The following is a 12,921-nucleotide window of genomic DNA, read 5'->3' on the forward strand; positions in this document are numbered from 1 at the left end:
TTTCTCATAAATCACAGGTTACTGATGTACCTCTTGGGCTACAGAAGAATTATTAAATATTCTGGTAAAAACAGCTTCAGTTGCAAAAAGAAAGAACCACACAAGGAGAGAAGCCCCAGGTAGAAACAATAAAGGTTGTGTTCAAAGAGCTCCAGATTGAAAAGAAGATGGAGTAAGTTGGCTCAAGTGGTATGCTTTTATAATGGGAGTGGTCAAAGGAAGCTCAAGTGAGGGAATAATCTGAGGGAGAGTGAGAAGTTACACACTGTAAAAGGGAAGTGATGAGGAAGTATATGATGGAGATCAAGACAAATCATGCTATAAAAGCAGGTGGAGGTTAGAGCACACAGGAAGAGGAAGCACTGCTTTCCAGCTGTCCAGGTATATATCAGTCTTCACCCAAGTCCTATTGATCTGGAGTTGTCACTGGAGTAATCAGTGAGAATTGTGCAGTCCTTTGCATGTTAAGAAGCATACGGTGTACTTCTGTCACCATAATGCCAACAGTCAAGTTATGGGCATTTGCTACATCAGATGTTATCTTTGGGCCTCATGTTGTTTGTGCCTTACATTGCTTTAACTCCTTTGAAGTTGGCATTGGCATGTATTTTAGCCATTTGTTTCTGTTGTGGGCTTTATCTTGTGGCTTGACCTCTTTTCATGCTCTTTGGGTTGTGCCTTCCCCCATGACAAGGGTGTAGGCAGGCCTGTTAACTTCTGCCATAAACACATTCCTTCAGGGTGGTACTGAGGATGAAGCAAGAGGTTAATAGGAACTTCTTCAAATAGTTACAGAGTTCTGTATGGCGGGGTGTATTTTGTATGGCACTGTGTTCTATCCTGCTGTACTGGCCCTGCATGCCTCACTTAAGTAAATCTCTCTCTACTCGTTGACGTGGGTGTGTCTATCACTCTGGCATTGGGAGGGAGTTAGAGCCAAGCCCTATATGTAGGGATTGCCTGTCTAACTGTAGATCTTGAACTTGGCTCTGTGCTTGTTGCTTTATGCCCTTGCACTGACACAAAGTGGATGATTGTTGAGGTCACGGCAGGCATTGTTCTCTTTGGCCTTCCATACTGCAGATCTCCATGTAGTTCAAAGTGGTTATTGTGCTCTACCTTGTTGTATCATGAAGTTTCCTGAATGGCTGGACATTTGTTCACTTTTCAAGCCACAAAATTCCAACACAAAATGAGAGAGTTCTTGGAACATACAAAACTAATTTGCATGAAAAAAAATTCAAGTTAGCAAGTGAAGGTAGTGATGTAGTTAGTCAGCCAGTTTAAAACCATGTGGGTTGGAAGATTCAGGCATTCAAATAAACACTCTTTTACTTTTCTGCTAATGTCTCTCTGCTCCCTCTTACTTTTTTTTTCCCTCTGACTTCCTCCTCCTGTTACCTACTAATTGGTGTAATACTCTACAGGGTATGTCTTTGATCTGAGATATATATATCTATTGTGTAAGAAGAGTAGGTAAAACATAGTAGCGCAGTAGTCCAAAACCATTTAAAGTGGTTTCTTTCTGTGATTCTACTCTTATTTCTACCTAAAAATACGCTTTAAAATTTAAGATGATTCCTCCAGCACTTACTGAGATGAGGTAGTTGCTGTCCCAAGGGTAAAAGCTATCTAAAGGGTCACATGTCAAAAAGTTGGCCACTGGATTTTGATCTTTTATTCTGATATGTTTTTATAACTAAGTATGAACCAAATATAACTTAAGCTGTGTGTATCAACAAAATATGGCTGCAGGTAAGTTCAACACGGATGCATGAACATCTATGCTGTGTTAACATTAACAGTGTTAATTTGGTAATCTTTCACTTACAAATAAAACTATGTTTGGAAAACAGAGCCTTTTTTAGAACCATGGAGTTTAGTAAAAAAACATAAACAATTCCCCAAATCCCAAGCAAATGAAAAATACCCTCTCAGTATGAGTCTTTGACTCATTTATGTGATAAATATGTGTATAAACCATAAGAAGAATGAAAAATTTTATAGTTTGTCTAGTTAACAGAGTGCCAGTATCATAAGCTGGGTTTACTACCAAAGTTAGTCCTTGGTCATTCAGGGTATAATTTTGTTTCATTTTATGGGGAGTCAGTGTCATGGACATCATATATGTCAGGCTGTTTTCATAAAAGTAACTTTTGAGTCCACAACCATTTCGAAATAAAACGTTTACTTCTGAAAATCTGACTGTGGATTTTTATTAGAAGAAATTAAAATTGGTTTTCAATTTCACAAAAAAAGGAAGAGAATATATTGTTATAAGTGAGTTATAAGTAACTGTCTGCCTAGAGCTAAATTTTCACATTTAACTTTTCAGTTATTTGCAAGTGAAGTGTCTTCCACTTTCTATAAACATTTAATTTTGTATTTCATAAGGTACAGTTTCCTTGTTTTCTTTAAAGAGGGAAAGCATATCCATCTCCAGGCAACCCAAGGGACACCCTCATGAACAAAGTACCATGAGGCAAGTCAGGGTGTGGATTTACAGCATGTAACCTACTCCACCCAATGGCTTCTTTTATGGCACATGTAAGGTCTTTGCCACACATCCGTTGAGGTGCAAACTACATTATACTCAATGGGAGTAAGATTACATGGGCATCCAAGAGAAGTTGCTGCTAAGTACTTTAATTTCACAATGTGTATTATCTCTCAGCAACTTGTTTGTGTGGTATGCATTTGCTATAGCAAAAGGTTGTACACAAAGAGAAAGGGAGCTTAGAAGGGTATTACTTTGCAACCCAGTACTCAGTATCGTCTTAGTAAGAGGAAAAGCATATTTGTATTTGTGTATAGTGTTGTGTATTTGTTATTATGAAACTTATTTGTGAGGTGAAATGTCTACCAGGAGTATTTTAGGAAGAGATTTTAGCCAAATAGTATTTTATATTGACTTTTTACTGAATATTTTTCTACACAAGTTAGAGACATTGATTTATTCAGTTATTGTAAGAAGACAAATAACGTAGATAATATTATGCTTCCTGCATTAATGAGAGATTTGGAAAAACTTCTGCCTCTAAAACAGAGGATGATCTTTTTCTCTCCTTTTGCAAGTTCTGCAATAGATTTTTAAAAAGAAAATAACAGGATTATGATGAGTTTTATGTCATTTTGTATAGATATAAAACTGTATGAAGTGGCTAACATATTTAACTTACTTTTCAAAAGCCCATTGTTTTCTATTTGTCTTCTCTCCTTCTACCTTTTACCTTGTTTTTCTGTTATTCACTCTAAGTTGCTGCCACTCACCTTTTCAATGGTTTCACTTTGTTTTCATTTAACATACGTTTATAACACTTGTCCAATAATGTTTGGTTCATCAAACGGGAGAGCGGAAATTATACAATATAGTAAAAGAAATCCAATTAAATCCATACTTGTAGTTGTTAGTGCTGAAATATCTGTAACTATCACTTAGTTATTAAACCCTGTGATCTGTGGGTATCTAATTATTGAACTGTATTTGTAGATTTAGATTTCCTTCTCTTTTTTTTTTGTTATCCTTTACTTCTGAAAAAATACAGAAAAATCACAATTAAAATATTTTCATATTTGTGAATCCAATTTTTTTAAAGCATTGGAACGGCGGTTTTCAAGGACTGGGGTTTTGAAAATGTTTATGAATATAAAAAAGACTGCCCTTTGCTTCTAAAGTGCTCAAATTGGTTACAAGTCTGCATGTGAGCTGATGAAAACTCAAATACCGAAATACCTCAAACACTAAATACCTTTGAAAAACCTTAGAACATCATTTACTTTTGAAAATGGGACATAGGCTCCAAAAACATTATTGCATTTCTGAGAATATTACCTTATGCCTTTCCCATCAACGTTAATCTTGTTGAGCCAAACTGCAGAGACATCTGACAATGGTTGCTCTATCTGGAGAATATGTACTTTGGCAAGCCCAGGGTTTCTTTTAGAAAAGTGCAAAATTTAGAAGGGTATTTTTAGAGGAACTATGAAGGGAATCCCACTAAGCTTCCAAACCCATTGGATAAGTACTTTAAAACTGGCAGAGAACAAGAACAAAATGTGTCTTTTAGTATTTGGAGTTATTTAGAAATCTGTATTAATCATGACTTGATGTGAAGAATAGCACTGCCATACCTTTTTATGTGTAATATACAGTCAATTTTCTCAAGGAGCTTGTAAAAACTAAGCCAGTAATCTTGGAACTGATCTCACTACAAAAGGAGGAGCTGCTGTCTGCTTTTTTTCTGTGTTGTATTGCCTGTACTGGAGTGTGAGAACCACCTCACCAGACATTGTCATGTTTATATTTACCTGAGTGACCACTGTTACCCTGCAATAAATGAAAGGTAACCTGCCCCTAAATGAAAGAAAAGTAGATTAATGCATTTTTACTGCAGGACTTGGACATATATACAGGAGCTTATCAGAGAGTATCTGGTGCCTACAAACTTCCTGCCTTGCTTATCTTGCAGTAACCTCTTCTAATTCCCATAGGTTCAGGAAACTATTGCAATGGGCAAAACTGTAAATAAAGCTTATGATATATGATGGAAACTTGCAATTGGATTCCCCTGAAAAGCTTTGAAAATCCTGTAACAGTTGGTGTTCTGGCTGCTGACTTCAGTTTTTGTCCTTCAGCAGCAAAAGTGGGCTGACACAGCCTTGCAGGACATCATGACATAATGTCTTGAGATTGCACCAGGCAGTGAGAAACTGAGGCAAATTGTAGTCTTGACACCATTTTGCCATTGCATGAACTGATTGTGATTCCACAGTTTGCCCTGCAGACAGTGGGGCAGCCTGGTGGAGAGCAGCAGGAGCTGCAGCAGAGACCCAATCCAGACCCTGCTGAAATCAGGGAGGAGGGAGGGCTTCTGTTGACATTAGGTTGCTTGGATGAGAACCTCTCCAAGAAGAGGCAGCCACCAGCAGGAAAGTCTAAAATCTGAGTTCTTTTATCTTTTTTTCTGTTCTGCTCTTGCCAAAGTGCCTCCTGCTTTAGTAGCTGTGGCAGTCTTCACTTAACAGCTCTTGAGAAACCATTGCTTTTTTTTTTTCCTTTCATGCCACAACCCATTATTAAGCAACTTTTAAAATACATATATACATCAATCTATAATATATACATCCTTCAATGACTGGCTTGTACTTGATTGAAGGGGAAGAAGGGATGTGTGTCTCTGGTAGGTTTTGGTCGTTATGGTCCGACAAAAAAGTTACTTGATTTTCTTTTTGTTTTCTTCCTCTAGAATGTATGTCTCTCCCCTTCTAAAACTTCAGAATTTCTCCTAGTGAATTCATGTTTCCAGTACCCCCACATGTTAACATTATCTGTGGAAAGAGGGTTTGTCCCAAACACCACTCCATCAGAGTTCACTTGCTGCTCTGCTCAGGCACATTCCTGGCAGACAGAGGAAGGTGCCCAGCAAGATGCAGTGGTGCCTATGGATACAGGATCTGAAAAGGGGCATACCGTTTGTGGAGCACAGAGAAAGGATACTGAATCCTCTTTCCAGCAGTACAGTGGTAAGCACAGCAGCTGTACTGTGCTGCTGATCTGCCATCATGTCTCTACAGAACATCCTAAGTCAATCAGCTTTTCTACACCCACTGTCAATGCAGTTATGATCTCGCTGCTTCCACATATTTGAAGATTTTCATAGATTGTTGCCAAAAAACCCCAAACATTTGGGGAATAATTGAGCTGAATCATTTGGAGCATGTATCATCTAGTGTGTGTACAATGGCAATGATGAGGCAATTCCCTTCTCATTTAGTACCACAGTTACAACTCACATTACTTGTTTGGTGATACACCCCACATTTTCTGTGTCCACTGAGTTAAACCATTATAGGTACAATTGTACCTACAAACCTTTTTTCCCCACCTCAGACATATTAGCTATGCAGTGATTCTGCAAACAGATCCAGCCACCCAGGATGAGTTTACTAGTTCCCCTGCCTAACCAAGTTCAGTGAATCTCTGAGGCCCTTTGTCTTCTGGACATGAAGTTCCCTCTTTCCAATATCATTACTATTGATTCCCATTGTTTATTGTCCTAGAGCTCATTTTCTTTGCTATTGTCAACATTGCCTCAGCACATTTGTCTGTCCTTGGATGATGATCTCCATACACCATTTAACATGTGCTCATTATGATCATTAATTTCTTTTATAAGTGTGATTTTCATGATGGTCATGAAGTGACGAATTCACCCAGCATCCCAAATAAACAATTTAATTTCTTTAGAACTGTGCAGGCCTAAAGTTCCCTTGGCTACGGTTTAAAGATGTTAAAGGCATTCAGATCGTTTGTTTTCTGCTAAATTAAAAATCTGCACCTGACAAATCCCATTTTGCTCATCTGCTTACTTGTTGCTAAACAGTGCAAAGTCCAGATCAGAATTCAACATTTCAGTCTGTCAGAGTTGATATAATGGAGTTCAGTTTTCTGAATACAACTGCAAATAGTTGCAACAGTGTAGATGGAAACCGCATGTCTCTTGACAAAGTTGGTGTAATGGACCAGTAGCACAACTGCGTGTGTAGCTGTAATATTTCACCCTAAGGCTATTTCACAGAAGTGAAAATAATACTTTGGAAAAACCCCCACAGTATTTTTCCAACCAGTGTGAATAAATCTTCAACTGCAACCTTCTGAAAGGGAAGAAATTGCTTCTTGCAAAGTTAAAAGTGTGCCTTGTTAAGAAGTATGTTCTTTTGAGTCCACAGTATGTCCTGTTGAGAGGTCACCTCTCAGATACAATCTACATTCCACAGAGTCTTTCTCAATGACCCATGCTCAAGTTTTTGCTCAGTTGTTTTGTTCATTTCCCTTTCCAATGAGCTCATTGCCCTGACACTGGAGAGCAAGGAGTATTACATACTTTTACAGACCCTGCTTTCAGGAAGGAGCAAGCTTTTCCCTCTCAGTTTATTTATCCATACCTGTAGTTCACACATTTCCTCCCTGTGCACTAGTTTGTGGCTGCAAACTCTGAATTTCACTTGTGTAATTTCTACTCCCCAAAGTTTTTAGTTGTGATTTTAGATTTTTAATCATCACATGGGTCTGTGCACCAGGATCCAATTTACAATGAGCAGTGACCTCTTCATTTTCTAATTATCAGTAATTCATCTCCTGGTGCAGAATTGTCTAGTGCTTCTATGAAAAAATCCTTTGAATTAGTAGTCAGAAAGGACAAGGACCTTACTATGCTATACAACTGCTGTGCCTCGTAAATTCTTCCGAAGTTATATAATCAATTACATTTTTGCTTTTCTTCATAATGTAACATCTGCATTGCCCTGGATTGATTGTCATAGGAGGCATCATGAGCTAGTCTTGCCAGATTTGCTTGCTTCCCAGAGTATGTCTACTCTGTGCAAAACAGGTGTTTGTAGAGATTTCTAAGGGAGATCTGGATGAGCTAGGTCAGGTATCAAAAGCAGTGAAGTTGTGAAGTATGACACTCTGACACAGGACATGTCTTTCTGATGGGAGCTCCAATTCTGGTACTACTCTGGATTCTCAATGCATATCTAAGGTTGTGTTGGACCACACAACCTCCCTTAGGGCAATATTGGAATGTCTACCTAGGGCTACTCTCAATTCATTCACAAATCTCTTTCCCTGAGCTTTTCTATGTTTTGAACTCCATTCAGAAAGATTTTGGAGATGAGAGAGTTGGTGTTTGTCTACAGTTTGTGCAATGTGATGTCATGCTAGACACCCAAGTTTGTTCCAAATAAGGCATGTGAGTATATGGCAAGGAACATGCTGTGTACAGCTCAATTGTCACATTTGAGTAGTAGCACAGATACATCAGCACAATTAGCCTGAAGTCTAGAGGCCTGCACAGCTTCAGCATCATGTCACTGCCTCAGTTGTCTTCCTTTCAGTTCTGGCATCATGAAGTGATGCTGCACAGCATAGCAATCTCTACGGTTAATTCCCCAGGTGGGAAAGTTTGCATTTCAGCCCTACTTTCTCACAGCTCTTTTCTTAGTTTTATTTTCCCTTTGTTCCCACAGTGAAAAGTCTTCCTTTCATGTTTCAGTCCTACATGGAGAACAGTACTTCTTTCTTTGTGAGACACAGCTTCTTACTTGCCCTCATCAGTCTGTAATCTCTGAGGTGTCTCTGCATGTCTAGCAGAAATAGTTCCAGAAAGTATTACGCTACAGTTCAAGTTAATCTCTCACGGTTCCATCCCATGGTAAGAGTTGGTAACTAAATTCTTACAACTGTTTCCAAAGTATTTAGATAGTTGACACTCAATGATTAACCAATTTTTTCAGAACTTGATTTTGTCAAAAAAAAAAAAAGTCTCTTATTATGACTGCCATCCTTTTCCCTGGTTTCTCCTGTTTGTGCTGTCAGAGTAAGCTGCTTTTTACATGTTCTTTAAAAAACATGTTGAAATTTCTTCTATCTGAAATGCCTCAAGATTTATTGGTGAAAAATGTACTAGTATCTAGTGACTGAGTAAACACTTTTTTCCCAGTAATATGTTTCTAATGTAATCAAAGAGTACTACACTTCGAATTGCTGCTAGTCTGACTATTCATGCAGGACACAAAACTCTTTAGTTTTGTTCATTTTGAGAAAGTCATTCAGAAGGGAAATCAAAGCTGGAGAGATGAAGTAAGAAAAAGGAATCAAGATATTCTTGGGGTAGTTGTCTATATATGGTTTATCAATTATCAGTTTAATACTGAGACTTTTTGTGGTTGGCTGTGAATCTTACTTTGAATATTTTCTCTGTAGTATGTTTTGGGGATTTTCTCTGTAGCGTTTTTGCTTATTTAAAATGTCAAGAGCTAGTGATAAGGACTGAAAGTGAAAAACCACCTACCTTAGTATCTGCTATCAATGCATTAGTGTTTTGGGACAGTGAGATTGTTTGAAACTAAGAGGAAAACAGTGTTATGTGAATTTTCTCAGCAGACAGAAACTTAAAAGTTGTAAAATTTCACCAAAGGCAGATCAAAGAAAATTTACAAGAGCAAGCTGTTAAAATTGCCAATGAAGTGTGGAACAGTGTTTCACAGAGCTCTTGCAAAGAGAAAAGGGAAAGGAGTTGTTTTTGGCTTTATTTTTTTTTTTAGCAGGAAAGTCATATTTAACTGAAGGATGTGCTGAGGTGGGAGCTCATTTCATGGGAGAAATAGTTCTATGAGCTTTGAGGAGAAGCAATGACAAGTAAACCAATACCAGTTCTTCAATGTGATGGTTCTTCAGCTCTCTTGAAACAAACTGCTGCCTATATCTTGTCCTCACCTCTCACTCTTCACTTTGTGTAACATTGATCCTAAAGGAGGAGCTGAAGGTGAGGGCAAAACATGTCAGTGGAGCTGAAGGAGACTTGGTGGTGGGTCTTTTGAGGAGGTAGTGACTGGAGTGAGGTTGGCGCTTGGAGGGCTTGTAGTACTGGGTGGGGGATTTAAAGGGGCACGAGAAGACTGGAAGGACATTCAGGGGATGGCTGTGTGCAGGGAAGTGAGATTTGGTCTCTGACTTGATAGGAGAGGTATTATACAGAAGAGGCCTATTCTATTCAGCATTTCTTCCTTACTCTTACCTCCTTTCCTGGCACCCTTACTTCTGGCTAGGAGAGCAAAAACAGCCAAAAGGGGATAAAGGACTCAGGGAATAGAGGACTCAGGGACTCCTGAGGGAATTGGCTGATGTAGTTGCCAAGCCACTTTCGGTAATACTGGAAAAGTCATGGCAGTCAGGGGAAGTCCCACATGACCAGAAAAGGGGAAACTTTGTACTCATCTCTGGGTCCCTTGCACAGGAAGGATATCGGCCTGTTGGAGCGAGTCCAGAGGAGGGACACCAAGACAATTAGAGGGATGGAGCTCCTTTCATATGAGGAAAGGCTGAGAGAATTGGGACTCTTCACACGGGAGAAGAGAAGGCTTTGGGGTGACCTAATTCCAGCCTTCAAGTGCCTGAAGGGAACCTACAGGAAAGACAGAGCAAGAGCATGAAGTGAGAGGGCAAGGAATAATGGACTCAAACTAAAAGAGAGTAGGTTTAGATTAGATATTAGGAAAAAGTTCTTTGTTGTGAGAATGGTGAGGCAGTGGAACAGATTGCCCAGAGAAATTGCAGATGCCTCATCCCTGGAAGTGTTCAAGACCATACTGGATGGGGCTTTGAGGAACTCGGTGTGGTGGAAGGTCCATAGCACGGGGATTGGACTAAATGATCTTTGAGGTCCCTTCCAACCCAAACCGTTCTATGACTCTATACTGTACAGCTCTGTTGAATCCTCTGCAGAAGAGATGGCTGGAGAAGTTGTGTGGGATCCCTCCCTACTTCCTCCCCAGGGAAGAAAAGCTGGGAAGCTGGGCAGGAGGGAAAAGAGCTGCCAAGCCACAGCCACTTCTGCCTTGCTCCTGAAAGAAAGTGTTTTGTTTTCTGACAAAACACTGCTGGGTTTGCTAATAGTGACCTAATTCAAGAAAATCTTGTAGTTGTGTTACAAGAGAGTTGCATCTCTCTACATACAGCCATGCCTTTCCAGTGACAGGTAGGGTATCACTAAGTGTATCCAGGAAACGTTGAAGAGTAAAGTGTGTTTACTTGTTTGTGTATAGCACAGGTCCTTGAAGAGTGAATGTAGGTGAAATGTGACTTTTAATCTGCTGGCTGTGGAGAAAAAGGAGATCGAAAGCTAGGGGAATCATTGACCAGGATGCTGAGGACATATAGGGGTTATTGTTTCATTGACTGATGAAAGAGAGGACTGAGAGCTTGAGAAAGATCTTTGGGGGGAAAAAAAAGAGACATTGAAGGAAGAGAACGTTTCAACCTTTTGGGGGCAGGAGGTGGTGTTTGTCATTTGTTTGGTTTTTGTTTCCCTATAATTTCTTTTTAACGGAGTTTAAAACAGGCAAGTCCATTTCACTGGACTCAAACATTGCAGGCTTGTGAGAATCTAGCCCAAACGAATGCTATCAGGGTGAGGCTCTCAGTTGGAGGAATGTTCCAAATAGTTTTGGGAACAGAAACCATTGACATGCTAGACAACTCCAAACTATCCTAGTCTTTGATAGTTTAGTGAATTCTTCAACCTGTTTGTTGTGTAGTGTAATAAATTTACTGGCAGGAATTCCTATGATTAAAGGAATTGAGAAAAGTCCCATAACTAAACAGAGATGTCTTGGAGTGCACACTATCTGTATAGGTCATCTCTAACAGTGCCCTACTTACTATGCAATAATTTTTGAGAAATTCTTTAAGATCTGAAATATTTATAAAAGATCATATTTTAATTAGTGTAAGGAAACAGAAGCTCCATAATCAGATGGATCACACCTTACAGTTTACATAGGTTGCACACTCTCCTCTATCATATTTTCAGGAGAAAGTATTGCTAGGTCCAGAAGAGAACAACTTAATATAAATTTGTTTTCCAGTCTCTGTTGCCTCCCTTTTTAATTATGGTTATGAGGAAGTGCTTTAGTTTCAATGGGGCAACAAATTAAGAAATTCTTCCATCTCTTTGAAGGTATATACACACCTGGTATCTGTGGTTTAGCACAGGCAAAGGAGAGGCTCTGAGGCCTTGTTTGTGCTGTAGAATTCCCTGCTTGTGCCATCAGTGGTTACTATATATAGCAAAGAGAGGAACCTTGTATCAACAAACCTCTTTCAACCTCTTTGCTCAAAGTAGATGCATTTACATTAAATTTTTCCAGCTGAGGCTTAAACACCTGTAAACAATTCAGTGCTAGATGTGTAAAAGCTGTGGGAACTTTTAGAAAAGTCCCCAGTGTAGGTGAGGAAATTTTCTGTTCACTACCTGTATCATATCTTCAACGTATGCAACATTGCTCTGGAATATCCCAATCTTCAAAACTGAACAAAATGGCTGAATTATTTGTAAATCAGTATTCTGCTTATGATATAAATCATTGTTTATGCTTGTTTAATATTTTTCATCAAATACAGAAATTATACAGCTGTTTCTAGACCTGTTACCATTTCCTTCACCTTCCTTTCTCTCATACTGGTAACACATGAAAGAAAAATTTTGACTTTCTTTAATATTAGTCTCCAGAGATTCACTTTATTCATAGAAATTGATCCTGAATTGATTTTCTCTGCTTTCTTTCCAATCATAGGGCAGGCTTTTCCATGTTCAGCAGCAGGCTTTCTCCTGCAAGTGTGCTGAGGTGTGGTCTAGGTGTGTTCAAATCTGTCTTAGTCATTCATCCTTCACCTTGTCATTAGCATGGCGTCTGTATTTAATTGGGCTTCCTTCCTTCATCAGAAATCAGTTTTTATATACCATGAAAACTACAGCCCATTATTAAAAGTTAGCTCTAAGTGAGATTCTCGGCTCTTATTTGTACAAGAAGCAGTGAAAAGAGTATCTCAAGTATTCCTTCAGATGAGTGGTATGTGTGAAGAATGTATTATGTGCAAGTCTGGTATCCTGTCTCAAAGCCTTCTATTTCTCAAGTTTTATCTCAAAAGCAACTTGTTTAAGAGGGGTTTTTTTGCAATCTGTTGAGTTGCTTGGTAGGTTGTAATCACCAACGACTTTCACTGGTTGCATCTTTGCCTCACACAAAATGCTGGCGAGTTATTGTTGTGGTTAGTGTTTCAATTGTCTTTAGAAACAGCACTCTATTTTGTGTATAGTAAGGGTTGGTCCCTCCCAGAAAATGTTTATATTTTGAAGGGAAAATGAGAGAAAATATTACCCTGGGTTTAGAAAGTGAGATGTTGAGCTTGAGAATCTGAGGCTCCTGGTGGACACCAAGTTGACTCTGAGCCAGCAGTAAGATCTTGCAGGAAATGCAGACAATGACACCAAGATGAGTGGTGCAGTTGCCACACCTGAAGCACAGATGCCATCCAAAAGGAACAGGATAAGCTTGAGAAGTGGGCCCATGGGAAAC

Source organism: Lepidothrix coronata, unplaced genomic scaffold (genome assembly GCF_001604755.1).
Source record: "Lepidothrix coronata isolate B3197 unplaced genomic scaffold, Lepidothrix_coronata-1.0 Scaffold169, whole genome shotgun sequence".
In the NCBI taxonomy this organism is placed as follows: Eukaryota; Metazoa; Chordata; class Aves; order Passeriformes; family Pipridae; genus Lepidothrix; species Lepidothrix coronata.